This window comes from Zingiber officinale, chromosome 3B (assembly GCF_018446385.1).
Source record: "Zingiber officinale cultivar Zhangliang chromosome 3B, Zo_v1.1, whole genome shotgun sequence".
Taxonomy (NCBI): domain Eukaryota; kingdom Viridiplantae; phylum Streptophyta; class Magnoliopsida; order Zingiberales; family Zingiberaceae; genus Zingiber; species Zingiber officinale.
In genome coordinates, this window is record NC_055991.1 from 120,513,296 (window position 1) to 120,528,553 (window position 15,258).

Below are 15,258 nucleotides of genomic sequence, written 5' to 3' on the forward strand. Positions count from 1 at the left end.
TATTTGACTTTGGCATTTACATTCAAACTATTCAATGTTAAACCAAGAACTAAAATTGTACACTAGCATTTTGGATGGTCAGAGATACAAACGTATAAAAGCCCAAAATACAAATAAGAAATTTGATTAAACCTCACCGGTAAATACAAAATTTAACCCGATAATCACATGCCACACTTAAATTTGTAAAAATGTGATTTTCTTAGCTCACTAAAATTTGAAAAACCAAACTCCGAATGCAAAATATTCCTATTTCAAAGATTAAGGTCAGTTCAGCTGACCGGGTTGAGAATAATGGACTAGATAAACATAGAGCGACAAAAGAATGATGGACTAGATAAAGAGAATGGTTCAATCACTTTAAACTGATGGACTAAATCAAACCTCATAATTAACTTCATATGAAATTCATTTTTAAAACTTCTGTCCAATTACCTCGGTTATTTGAAAACTATAAAAAGTGAAGGAAAAAAATGTAAAACATTTCTATTAACTTTACCGTCACTCTTCTGATATTCTCAATTATTTTCATCTTAATCATGTGCTAGAAAGTAGTATGACTGCCACTCAATGTGCATTCAGTTTTCCAGTATTAAACTTGTACTAGTTTCATCAACTAGTTGGTGTACATGGAAGGCAAGCTCATCTCTTTCTTCTGAATTCATGAAATTTAGTTTTCTAATCAGTTTCTATTATTTTCAGCAAGCATTCAGAATAGTCCATGCCAGTAGCTAGTTGTATCAACATGTACCATTAGTATCAACATCAGTTTATATGATGGACAGCAAGCATTCAAAATAGTCCATGCCAGTAGCTAGCTGTATCAACATGTACCATTTGTATCAACATCATGCCAGTAACTCATGGCATTTTACATTTACATGAATTGTAAGATCATGCCTGTAAATTGCATGTACAAAACACTTTGGCGCAAAGAATATTTCAAATGGACATGTCTGTTTTAGGCTGTCATAAAATGTTGTCGCAACCTGTGCAACGAATCATCTGGAATCGGGAACCCAGGAACTTCCTCTTGCAAGCAAGACATGTACCCTGTAAGGGAAGAGAACTTATTATGATACTAATTCTTAGTAGAAGTGCAGTAAAAATAAGGTTGAAATCACTTCATAACAATAGTGAAAATAAGAGCTGCTAGTAAAAAGACAACCAAAAAGATCATAAAAGATACAGACTCTCGCTTCAATCAATTCCACTTCAGTGAAAATAAGACTTCACTACATTTTGCACTTTAATTAGTAACAACGAAATATATACTTATTCTATTCCTAAAACCTCAACCTTTTAGGACAAAGTTCAACATATTTACTATGGTGCTAGAATAATTATGATGTTTCAAGAAACAATATTCAAATTTTAAACAATATTATCCCCAATTAAGGTTCATATGTTGGACTTAGATCAGTGAGTCCATTTGTAACAATATAAATGCATAGATTGGTCCCTTCTCACACAAGTAATTTTTGTCATAAGGGGTCAACTAACATACTCAAAAAGCATCTATATATTCTATCATCGACTATTAAGACACTGAATATGGGAAATGCACTGTCACTTCAAAACTAAATGGAGGATAATTAACATATAAAAAAACATCAAACATTTAATGCAATTGGAAATTACCTGAATAGCAAAATTGTTAGCAAGTGCTCCCATGAGAAGAGGAGCAGCAAATAGTAAGATCCAAGTAGCAAGGATAAAAATCTGAACAGCCATCCAGACAATGCAAACCAACAAAAGAAGACAGTCTGCAGTAACAGCAAGATAAAAGTATGAAACTACCACATGCATAGTAAACATGTACAGATTGGAAAATTCAACATCATGCATATCAAACAAGGACTTGGAGGATAGTCCATGTAAGGGCAATTTTTCTACTAAAACTACCATGGATTAGGGCAATTTTTCAAACTTTACCTCTTCAAATGAGACTCGGTCCAACAAATCCCTCACCTTACTAATATGTGAAGGAATATTCCTCCACTTATTTATTCGTGCTCCTTCTATTTTGTATGATTTTTGGATTGGAACATGATCCAAAAATCATACCTGATTCATCATCACAAGTGTTAGATATTCATACATATCCGCAAAATTTTTTTACATTTAACATCAAAAATATACTCTCTGCCAAAAGACCAGCAAAACCTTTAGGTAAGAAAGGTTGGTGTTGGCATGTATTGTCTGATTTGATGAAAATATATCTCCAATCTTAGCTAATTGTAGAGCCATAAATTCATGGATGACTTCAACCTAATTGAATCAAAAAAATTCTCAAAATCATATTCATCTACTATATCTATAAGACATAAAGGGACCTTATATGTACTAAAGAAAATAAGACACACAAATATATACAAAATATAGAATTTGTAAAATAATAAAACATCATCTTCTTCTTCAACACAATTGGCATAAAATTTAAGTAACTCCTCAATTCTTGATCTGGTAGCTTTTTTTTATTTGAAAAGTAAGTTAGAAAGAGGTCACCCGATGCTTTAGTTGAATTTATCGGAACTAAAGCACCACAGTCTGCAATACCAAGCAACAATGAAACATCTCTTCTTGTGAAGGCAACTGATACACCTAAAAAACTCAAATAATTAGTAATCTTTTGTGACCGTATCAATATTATATATGATAATATCATGGCAAATGAGGGCTTGTAATTATCTAATATCCGGCCCAACGTTAGGCCTGATATTCAATCATATCAGATCCATGTTGAGCCTAATATGAGATCATTTCAGACTCTCGTTTGCCATGATTTACCAATAACCAAGACCATCAGCGGACCAATATAAATAAATATTAAGATTTTAAATGTAACGACCACCCTTCTTACTACTATACTACTCTCTAAGGGTGACCGTTACTTAACTACTAACTCTACTTAACCGGTATGATTGAAACCATAAGGAATCCCTACCGAAAAATTTCGATAGAGTCTCCACTGTACCGGTGACCTTAAACTGAGATACAAACATAATATACATCAGCTACATGTGGCTGAAACATATATCAAACACACAAAAGAAATAACATCACCACGCAGTTTAATAAAATCAAATCATGCAAGTAATGAATAGCGGAAACAAAATAAAATACAGCTTCTTACTCCAAAATTTTCTTATCAACCTATATACATAATTAATCTAACAAATTCTTAAACTAAGTCCCAAGACTTCCATAGTCCTGGCATCACACACCATCCACGCCACCTTGTCGCCTTCTTTTGCTAAATCTTTTCCTTTCCTGTATCTGCAGTAAGAGGAAATGCAATCTATAAGCAAAATACTTAGCAAGCGCTATCTAACTTACAAAAATCTCGATATGCATGTACATATATCTATAACATGAATTAACTGAATGCTTACTGAAGACTACTCATGCTCTTCTAATAGCAAAAGAATAATGCATACTGGAATGCTAAACATGTAAAGCTAATCAGAATAACATGCTAGCATAAGGAAAACTAAAACTTAACATGTAAAACTACTCATGCTCTTCTAATAGCAAATAAAAGTAAGCAAATCTAAATAACATGCTAGCATAAAAGAAAGCTAAACTTGCTGATTTTAAAACAAAGTGAAACTGTTGTTCTAAACTTATTCTTTTATTTCACTTGTTTAAAACTTATTCTTTAATGCTTTTATACTTATGTAAAAACTTGTTTTACTTGTTCAAAAGCTTATACTTATAATACTTCAAAATAATAATCAACTTTCTTCTTGGGTCCGGTAACTGTACTTGCTATGCACGCATCCCTAACTAGACCCGAGATAGCTGGTCCCGAATCTAGTAGGGTTTACTAGGTTATCTAAACGTAGGGACGACTATGGGAGCCCAACCCAAGGACAACTGAGAGTCCAGCATACTAGGTTATCTAAACCTAGGGACGACTATGGGAGCCCAACCCAAGGACAACTGAGAGTCCAGTACAGTGCCACTGATAAAAGTAAAATACTTGTTATCTTTTAATACTTCTTAATATATAATGCCTCGGCATTTTCTTTAGCACCTTGTGTGCCAAAATCGCTAAAGTCTTGACTTTGGGATCTACTTAAGGCCTTGGTCTTTTTCTTTCTTTTCTTTATCTTTCTTATACTTGTTAATACTTCTAAAAGAATGCTTCTTTAAAAAGAAACTGAAATGTTTAAGCAACTTCTAACTTTGAAATGCTTAAACCAAAAATCTACCTACTATGCTAATAAAATTCTGCATATTAAGCTTAACAAAAATCTGTTCTAAGATTGGAGTTCTGCATGCAACACTTATCAAAATCTGTAAGCAATACTTGTATAAATCTGCATACTGTGCTAACAAAACTGCACTATAAGCTTAACAAAACTGCACTATAATTCTGCACTACAAGGAGATCTAAATCTCACTAAAATTCTACACTTCAAGGAGATCTAAACTGCACTAAAATTCTCACATGACAATTATAAACCTAGAATTTTAGATTCTAGTAATCGGCTGAGACCAAATGGAATCCTTGATATTGACACATCCAAGTACTCTAATTCTGAACATCAATTATGCCATTAACCTTATGGTCAGAAAGGAATTCTCAGTATAAAATCTGTATTGATCAACATATAAATCTCTTTTCTCATCTTCTAAACTAACCTTCTACTCTGAACTTACTACTTGCATATCTAAATTTCTCACATACTTCTCACCTGTTAAATTCATTACATCAATTCAAATCATCTTTAGTCTTAATACATGATACTCACCAAAACAACATATTACATATGTTCATCTTCACTCTTTCATCCACACTTCTGCACTAAAGAGATTACACTACCTACTTCATCATAAAATAAACCAAAATCACTGCCGGATCAACCTCCAATTAGCCTAATAAACCAATACTTAATCCAAGTCATTCTATGTTCATTGCCTAATAGCAGAACAAAGGGAAACTAAAAGCTTAAAGAAAAATCTAACTATATACTTGGAATAAAAGACAGTTCGTTGCATAGATTTATATATAAACTAAAACTGAAAATCAGGAAAGGACTAAAATCCCTAGCTATTCCAGTTCTATACAAACCAATCAAACACCTCAAGGAAAAGATGATACTGCTATCAAAGAGTTGATACATGATATACTGGAACCAGAACTTAATGAGTCTACACATTCTAAATTATTTCCAACTAAGTAAAGCATAAAAAGAAGTTGTTGCTGTTAAACGTGATTTACTAGGATAAAACTTGGAGGATCTACTTATTCTTAACTTATTCCAACCAAGCAAAGAATAAAGGACAGAATTGCTACTGCTATCACAAGTTGAAACATGATATGAATCACTTCCAACATAACAAAGCATAAGGAAGGAATTTGCTACTACTAAATGTGATTTACTAAGAAATCTGTAACTAAAATACTATACTACGAAATCAATGAATCTAAAACCCATATAACACCTATTTTCATTGTCTAGCAGTGAAAATCCGAAACCCATAAACTCCTAATGCTGTACACAAAATCCGAAAGCAAGGACAACAAAGCACACTAGCTACAGGAAACCAATGGCACAGAAAAACTGAAATCTTAAAGCATACTACAGCAGCAATGCAAAGAGAAAATAAGCATTGGTCTCTTTCTATTATAGCTACACATAATCACCTAAAGATTAGGAACATGCACAATTTAATAAAATCTATTAGAAAGGGTGATGCCGTTAGCCCTTAATAAACGCATTGGCAGATTTCTGTTAAGAACCGAACATCAATTGTTCTATTAAGCAACGCATTTGCAGGTTTCTATTAAGCAACGCATTGACAGATTTCTGTTAAGCACGTGCTATTAAAAGGGTGATTGCCATGTGCCACGACAAGGGAACTAGATTATAAAACTGGGAAGTCCACTACATGCTCAATTCATTCAAATATCTTCTCTTCTTCCTTATAAAACTCACAGTAGCAGCTTCAAACTCATTAATCTTACAGCTTATTCTGAAAGCTCAAAAGAAACTCAAATCAAACCCGGATCCTTTGAACCCCACAGCAGCAAGCCCTAAACCATAGCCCTTATAGTATAATTCAAATACTAGAAGAAACTAAACCCCTAGCAAATCCGAAATTTCCTCACGGCACATTCCAAAACACCAAAACAAAACTTCATAGCATACTCAAAAACAAGGAAACTCCAAATTAAATCCGAAACTACTCTTACCGTAGGTGAGAAGCAACTCACCTTGATTCTTCTTGGACTTACAACCGACGGGAAGCTTCTAAGGTTTCGAGTGAGCTCCAAATCTTGGTCTCTTCTTGTGCTCACGACTCCTCCTCGACGCAAGGGATTGTGATAGTGAAGAAAATCCCGTGGAGAACCTTGGTCGGCCGTCGGAATCGTGCCCTAGCTGCTGCTGCGTTTTCGCCCGAGAGAAGCGCCGACGTCGCACGCGAGGAAGGAGAAGGGAAAAGCTAGGTCACGGAAAAATAATCAAGCCCTAAGTTCTCCTCTTATAACTCAATATTCTGTTAACTTCTTTAAATAAATTTGCTACCCTGATCCTGTCCGAATCGCCGAACCAAGGGACGTTGGGCACGTGGCGCTCTCCTAGTCGATGGCACAGGCCTCCGAAGCTCCGGCGATCCTGCACAGAAGTCGGGCCGGGAAGGGGTTCCCGGCGGCGACCCTCCGACGCTCAAGTCAGGTAAGTAGTGGAAAAAGGAGCTCCCAAGCTTGTAGAATGCGTACCTCCGGCGAAGTCTACGGTTCTTTATATAGGGCGATGAAAGAGCTCCTACACGCCTATCGAGGCACGTGCGTATCCGCAGCCCATGCCTCGGTGTGTGCCTGTCAGAAAACTTACCTGACGCCATACTGCAACAGTCCCATCGCGCCTTCGATGGGACAACAAGACACCCCGTTGTCAGACTAGGAGTATGGCTTAGTCATGTGACTTGACGGCTATCAGGAGATGTTCCTGTTCTCCTTTACCGCCGGCCGGGACGTACGTCCGGCCGGCTGGATGGAGAACATCGTCCGAACGGCCTTCATCCCCTGCGCCGGCCGGACGGCACGACCCTCACATCTCGCCTGTCGCTTGTGCTGAGATGCCGGGGAGACTTCCAGGCGAGTGACTTCCTCTCGGCTCTGAGACATTGTTTCATTGAGCGTCGGAACCCCAACCCGGTCAGGGCGCCTTTTACTACCGAATGTCCATTGGTCAGCCGATCGGCCTTATCCATTTCTTCCAAGTTCGGTCGGCTCACCCTTCTCCGGCGGGCTACTTGGCCATTTGACCTCCACGTGGCGTTGACACCTCGTTAGGGGGTCCCCGGCTCTTACCACCGGATCACTTGCCTTCCCCTCGAGTCTAGTCGAAGGAGGCGAAGTCCGACTGACTGGACTGCCGATCTGACAGAACAACGATAATTGCATTGGGCCGCTCGGCTAGGTCTAATGATGCTCGCCCGTTCGGTGATATCTGGTCCGTGCCTTGTGGTCTCTTGGACTCCATGTCCTATGCTATCCCCTACTATTCATCACATGCACTGCGCACGGTAAGGGGAGCTCATTAAATGCGGCCAGTATCCAGCTGACACGTGGAGATCATGCATTTGTCAGAGTATGGCGGTGGCGTCACTTCCGATGGGACAGCCGCCGTTTGAAATGGACGGCTGGATGATGACCTCGTTATCGACGACCTGGATCGGACGGTGGAGGTTGCTCCCGGGCGGCGATATAAAGCCCGCGACTCCGTTTCCGCCGCCTTGTTGCTGCATCTTCCTCCGGCGCTCCTCTGCTCATTTTTTTCTCCGGCGACCTCGCCCCTCAATTCTTCGGCAACCCCCAGGCCCCCGTCGATCATCTTTCTTGCTCGTAAGACCCTCCTTCTCGTTCCCAACGTTTTCTTCTTTCTGTTAATCGTTTTCTTCAGTCGGTTTTCCTCCATTCCTTGCTTGAACCTTCCCTTTTGGTCCCGTATCCTTGTCTGTCGACAATGACTAGCACCTCGCAGCCGACCGGCGGTGCTCCGGGTCTTTGGTACTCGAACATGGAAAGCCGGTTCGACGAGGAGGACGCCTTGCGCCTCACTCGAGCCTATGACCTGCCGATCGACCACTAAATAGTGTTAGCCACACCGGCCGATCAGCCTCACGATCCGCCGCCCGGCACTGTTATTTTCTTCCGAGATCAATTTCTGGTCGGACTGCGTTTTCCACCCCACAAGTTTTTCTTAGAAGTTTGCAATTATTTTCGCATTCCGCTCGGCCAGGTAGTTCCCAACTCTATTAGGCTGCTGAGCGGAGTGATAGTTTTATTCAAACTGAACGGCATCCCCTTAGAACCAAAAATTTTCCACTACTTTTTTTATCCCAAGCAAGCCGAGTGGGGCACCTTTGTTTTCCAGTCTAGGATAGGCTTCGTCCTTTTTGATAATATGCCGAGCTCCAACAAACATTGGAAGGAGCATTTTTTCTATATACGTTTTTCCGAGCGGCCAACTTTTCGCACCAAGTGGCAGACGGCGATGCCATCACAACCGGAGCTCGGCAAATTTAGAGGTGACGCGGCCTACCTTCATGCAGCCGAACGACTAGTTGGCCAGCGCTATCATATTGACAAGCTACTCCTCCCGGGAGTAATGCACATATTCGACTTGTCCTCTACCACAGCCGATCTGCCCTGCAGCATGAGTAAGTTTCCTTATCTTCCCGTTTGTTTTGTTCTAACTGATTTATTTTTTGCTCCTGCAGCTGAAGTCATGTGGCGCGCCAAAGCTACCGAGAAGCTCAAATTGAAGGCCGCTCAGATTGAGGCGGTGACGAACAAGGAGGCCGCCGAACGGGGCCTTGCTCCAACTGACCCGGCCGGCGAAGAAGGTGAGGGGACACCAACTGTCCCCGAAGCCTCAGACGCCCCTGCCTCTCACGATGAGGCCGCGGGCGACATAGCACCTCCTACCGAAGCCGAGGTGGAGGGCCGTTCGGCCGATGATGTGTCGCTACGCGCTCGGAAACGCCGACGACCAAAATCCGCATCTGCCTCGACTACACTTGATGAGCCACAGCCCGAGCGGGGCGCGGATGCACCGGTGCTGTCCGGGACGGTTTCCCTCGAGAGTACTCCGACTCCTCATGGTTCTCCGAGGGCCAGCTCTGAGGTGCCGCCGTCCAGCCCTTCAAGAACTTTGCGCCGTATCAGGCGCTTGGGCGAGTTTCCCTCCTTGTCCACCGGTGGGCCGTCCGGTAAGGCCGACGCTTCCCAGAGCGAGCCGAGCGGCCAAAACTTAATTAAAACCGTTCTGCGCCTTCCTTCGGAGGCGTACATGGCTGCTGCTGATCGGCCTGTGGTCCCCGAGCAGCAGATTACCTTGACAGGCCCTCTGGCCCAAGCTTGGGTGGACGCTCGGCGTCGAATAGCCAAGATGACTCCCGGGCAGCTCGGCGACAGCAATCTACAACAGGCCACCGGGGTATGCTCTGTTTCTTTGTTTACGTATTTAAATTATGTTTTTAACCTGTCCCCATTTGCTAGCAGAACTGGGTGGAGCAGATCGCCATTAGCGATCGATTGGCCGAACTGGAGGACGAGTTGAAAAAACAAAAAGCTGCGGGGGGTGCCGGGCCGTCGACGGCCGCTCTGGAGAAGGCCAAAAAACTACTGGATGCCGAACGGAAAAGGGCTTCCGATCTGGCGAGCAAGGTCGTTCGGCATGAAACGATGATCAAGCAACGAGATAAAGAGATCAAAACGGCGACCACTCGGAAGCAACAGGCCATCAATGTATGGACCACATGAAGGTGGAGATCAGGGGGCTGGAACAACGCATCAAAGATTTGGACGCCCTGCTAGCCACCGAGAAGGAGAACCGCTCGGCCGATTTCCAAAGATTTGATGGAGATTTGAAGGATCTTCAGGCCGCCAGCGACGCTGCCCACGCCGCGCTCAAAGAATATAAAGAGGGGGAGTCGGCTCGCTCCGAAGAAGTGAGGAAGGCGTTCCTCCGCTCGGAAGACTTCGGAGAGAAGTTTACCGACAAGATATCCCTCACTTTCGAGGAGGCGATTAAGGCAGCGGTGGACTATCTGAAGACCAAAGGCCACCTGCCTGCCAAGCTGACCATCCCCCCCGAGGACCTCGCGAGCGTGATGGACGACATCCCCGACGCTCTTTTTGATTTTGATGTGTGAGGAGCGTTTTTATGAACTTTTTTGTATTCCCTCCGTTCGGCCCAACTTATCTCTGTAATGACTTATTTGATTTACCTAATGAGTAATAGATGACCTTCTGCTCCTTTCACTTCTGTTTTAGCAAGGCATTTTTCTGTTGTCACGCCAAAGTGTTCTTTATATCCTTTCCGCTCGGCACCACGCTTCTGTCCGGCTCAATTCGATCGTCTTAATGACATCTATCATGCGACCGCGTAACTGCTAGGCTTTCGAACGTAAACGCTCGGCATTTACATGCTAATATCCCTAACTTCCACTGACCCACTTTTTCTTTGTGCCTTACCCCCAAAGGGTTTTTCCGTACATTTTTGATAAGCGAGCCGCTCAGCCGTATAACCAGGCTATCGTTGATTGCATCATGTGACTGGCTATCCGCTCGGATGTTTTTAGGCGCCGGCTCGTCTCTCGATATTTAACGTCGGAGATCGACGGTCCTCCGCTCGGACGTTTATAGACGCCGGCTCGTCTCTCGATATTTAACGTCGGAGCTCGACGGTCCTCCGCTCGGACGTTTATAGACGCCGGCTCGTCTCTCGATATTTAACGTCGGAGCTCGACGGTCCTCCGCTCGGACGTTTATAGACGCCGGCTCGTCTCTCGATATTTAACGTCGGAGCTCGACGGTCTTCGCGGCTAACTTCGATACTGCCGATCGGCGTAACCCTTAGCCATCCTTTGAATTAATTTCGCTTCCTGCATTCAAGGACGCGGGCGACTGAATTTACGCTGCGTTCATTTAACGTTGGATCTCGAAGGTCTTCCGCTCGGAGGATTTATAGACGCCGGCTCGTCTCTCGATATTTAACGTCGGAGCTCGACGGTCTTCCGCTCGGAGGATTTATAGACGCCGGCTCGTCTCTCGATATTTAACGTCGGAGCTCGACGGTCTTCTGCTCGGACATTTATAGACAGCTCGACGGTCTTCCGCTCGGAGGATTTATAGACGCCGGCTCGTCTCTCGATATTTAACGTCGGAGCTCGACGGTCTTCCGCTCGGAGGATTTATAGACGCCGGCTCGTCTCTCGATATTTAACGTCGGAGCTCGACGGTCTTCCGCTCGGACATTTATAGACGCCGGCTCGTCTCTCGATATTTAACGTCGGAGCTCGATGGTCCTCCGCTCGGACGTTTATAGACGCCGGCTCGTCTCTCGATATTTAACGTCGGAGCTCGACGGTCCTCCGCTCGGACGTTTATAGACGCCGGCTCGTCTCTCGATATTTAACGTCGGCGCTCGACGGTTTTCCGCTCGGACGTTTATAGACGCCGGCTCGTCTCTCGATATTTAACGTCGGAGCTCGACGGCCTTTACGGCTAACTTTAACTGAAATAGCTCCTACACGCCTATCGAGGCGCGTGCGTATCCGCAGCCCATGCCTCGGTGTGTGCCTGTCAGAAAACTTACCTGACGCCATACTGCAACAGTCCCATCGCGCCTTCGATGGGACAACAAGACACCCCGTTGTCAGACTAGGAGTATGGCTTAGTCATGTGACTTGACGGCTATCAGGAGATGTTCCTGTTCTCCTTTACCGCCGGCCGGGACGTACGTCCGGCCGGACGGAGAACATCGTCCGAACGGCCTTCATCCCCTGCGCCGGCCGGACGACCCTCACATCTCGCCTGTCGCTTGTGCTGAGATGCCGGGGAGACTTCCAGGCGAGTGAATTCTTCTCGGCTCTGAGACATTGTTTCATTGAGCGTCGGAACCCCAACCCGGTCAGGGTGCCTTTTACTACCGAATGTCCATTGGTCAGCCGATCGGCCTTATCCATTTCTTCCAAGTCCGGTCGGCTCACCCTTCTCCGGCGGGCTACTTGGCCATTTGACCTCCACGTGGCGTTGACCCCTCGTTAGGGAGTCCCGGGCTCTTACCACCGGATCATACCCTTTTCTAAACAGAACCGACCACGTGAACACTTGGTTAGCCGCGCATGGGTTAAGGCTTGGCTCGTGGGTTCAAATCTCGGCTGCAACCCTTTTCCTTCTTATTATTTCCTGTTATTAACTTCTACTACATAAATACATTTCATTCTTCTTTTAATCAGCAATGATTGCTTGCACACTTGGTCAGCTAGACTCGCTTAAAGCTTGGTTTGGCCGGAGGTCTCGGGTTCGAATCTCGACTTAGACTTTTTTTATCGAAACTTCTTTCGTTTAGTAAAAATAACAAACGACTTCCAAAAATTACGTAAAAATACTCTAAAAATTTCTAAAAATCCCTAGAATATTGCTATAGCATTTTTAAATATTTTTAAATTACTATTAGGACTCCAAATATTAAATTTTGGGGTGTTACATTAAACTATTTTATTTAAATAAACTACTACTTTGTGCTTAAATTCCATAATTATAAGCTCTACCTGAGAATCTAAATGTTTGAGAACTTGAATCCTAATTTTAAAATATATTGACTAATATACCACGGATATGCTACATTTCTTGTATTTCCAAGAAAATACTAAAGGAGAACTGTTTGATCATTGATATGTGTCGATGATGTAAAATAACACATCCATGATGCCTTCTTTTCTTTGTGGATGTTTCAAAAAAACTGTTAAAGTGACCTAACACGTTGTTCCAATGTAGTCTCTGTCCCAACTGGTTCGGCCTTTGCAAATCTGATGGTTTCGAAGGTGATACCTTTGCGGATAATTTAACAGCAGAGGATGAACCACCCAACCCACTTGCTTCCATCATTATGAAAGGAGAGTATTGATAGAAACCTTAAACTTCACAGTAGAGGATGAACCACCCAGTCCACTTGCTTCCGTTGGAAACGCTTGATGTTGCCTAACGGACACACGAAGACACTTAAGTAGTCTTTTGGTGGGGATGATCTCGCAACTAAAATTGTGCAAAAGATTTTCGCTATCAGAGAGTTAAGAAAAGTACGCAGGTTGCACGGGTTGAGAGAGGGAGAGAGAAATATATTGACACCATCAGCATCCGAACCATCAATGATTTTTTTAAATCTAAACAATTCAATGTGCTTCGGAAGCATTAGAAAATGGGGTGAGAAAATATCATGTTGGCGGAAAGGGTATAATAGGAATTTCACATTTTATAATACACCTTTTAGTACTTGTAAAAGCATGATACGTCTTTTAGTAAATATCATACTCTACATAATCCTTTTGGTAGTATGTCGATTATTCTTGTATTAACCTTTTATAATACTTTGATATCATTTTAAAAAATATATGGTACTATAATACATCTAAATTATAATTTAATAGTCGAGATTATATAGCTTTGAATTAACATTTATCATACTTGAAATATACGATTCTGTTATTAAGAACTAGAGATTCTTTATGCTGATTAAATTGATCAATTATTAACTGACATAAAAATAAAGAATATTTTTTAAAGAAAAAACTAGTTTATTTGTGTGTGATCCCATCTAAAATCGGAGGAGATGATATACTGGGCAAGTGACTTTGATGTTGACTGGAAGAAGAATTTGTGTTGGAAGATAGTGTTGAGCGATCGTCTTTGCACATACCAAAGAGAGAGCAAAGGGGAACATTAGAGCGATAACCAGGAATGAGGTCCCTGGTGCAGATACTCTGACGCTAAAGTCAAAACAATAGCACTGACAAAAAGTGTCGAAGAAGAGGAGCAGTAGAAAAGTAGTATGGATGCGTATGTGCATGCGCATAAGTGAGCGTACCTGGCCAATGGAGAGGACCCCTTTTTATACTGCCTCTTATAACCTCCGCAACTAAATAAGGCGGCAAAGAATATCTAGTGTAAGAATGTGTCGAGAGATGGAAGATGTACAGTCATAATCTGAAGAACCTTATGTTACATGTATATGAATCATTTTTTATAACCTTCGTAATAATACGGCTGAGAATATATGATGTCAGATAATGAAAGATGTACAATCACCCTCATAAGAAGGTTCCGTTGCATAAATATGTCAGAGTATTGGAATATTCCCTAATAGGTAATCGTTATTCTCTGACAGATTGTTGTAATTTCCTGACAATGATGTCCCTTGAAGGTAGTCCGACCGGCTCTGCCTCTAGACAGATATACACTGAGAGATTTGCATAGGAAAAGTGGGGAGCTAAGCCTGTATTCCTGACTGGCTTTAGAGCCTGGCCCCTTATGTCCGATAGGCTATAGGGCCGCTCGGGTTTATATTGAGAACCTTACATTGGAAGAGTGGGGATCTGGGCCCTGTAAATCTGACCGGCTCTATGCACGCTCGGGTTTATGTTGGAAACCCTACTTCTGAGAGGTGATTCGTTTGGATACGTATACTTGGATTTTGATTGTTACCTCACCTTGACTTTAACTATCACATCATCTTGATAATCAATTCCACATTACCTCTGGATCCACTCATAACATACCATATCACTAACCTCCCATCCAAATCTAGTCAAAGAAGGTTCATGGTTGATTGACTAGACCCGAGTTTTATTTCCACCTAATAACCCAATCGGTTGGTTCGACCAGATGGTCATGCTTTTAATCACCCATTAATGTTACAGTCATCGCTTATAACTCGACCAAACGACTCGAGATACTAGAATATAGGCGCAAGAGCATGCTCGCTTATAACTCGACCGAACAACACGAGAGTCTAGAATATAAGCGTGAGAGCATGTTCCCTTATAACTCGACCGAGAGGCTCGAGAGTCTGGGACATAAGTGCAAGAGCATGCTCACTTATTACTCGGTCAAGCGGCTCAAGAGTCTAGAGCATAGGTTCGAGAGCATGGTCACTTATAACTCGGCCGAGCGACTCGAGAGTCTGGAACATAGGTACCAGAGTAAACTCGCTTATGACTCGGTCGAGCAGCTCAAGAGTCAGGAATATAGGCGCGAGAGCATGCTCACTTATAACTCGGTTAAAAGTCACGAGAGTCTGGAATATCAGCACAAGAGCATGCTCACTTATGACTTGGACAAACGACATGAGAGTCTATAATATAGGCGCAAAAACATACTCGCTTATAATTCGACCAGGTGGAACGAGAGTCTAAAACATAGACGATAAAGTATGCTCTCTTATAACTCGATCG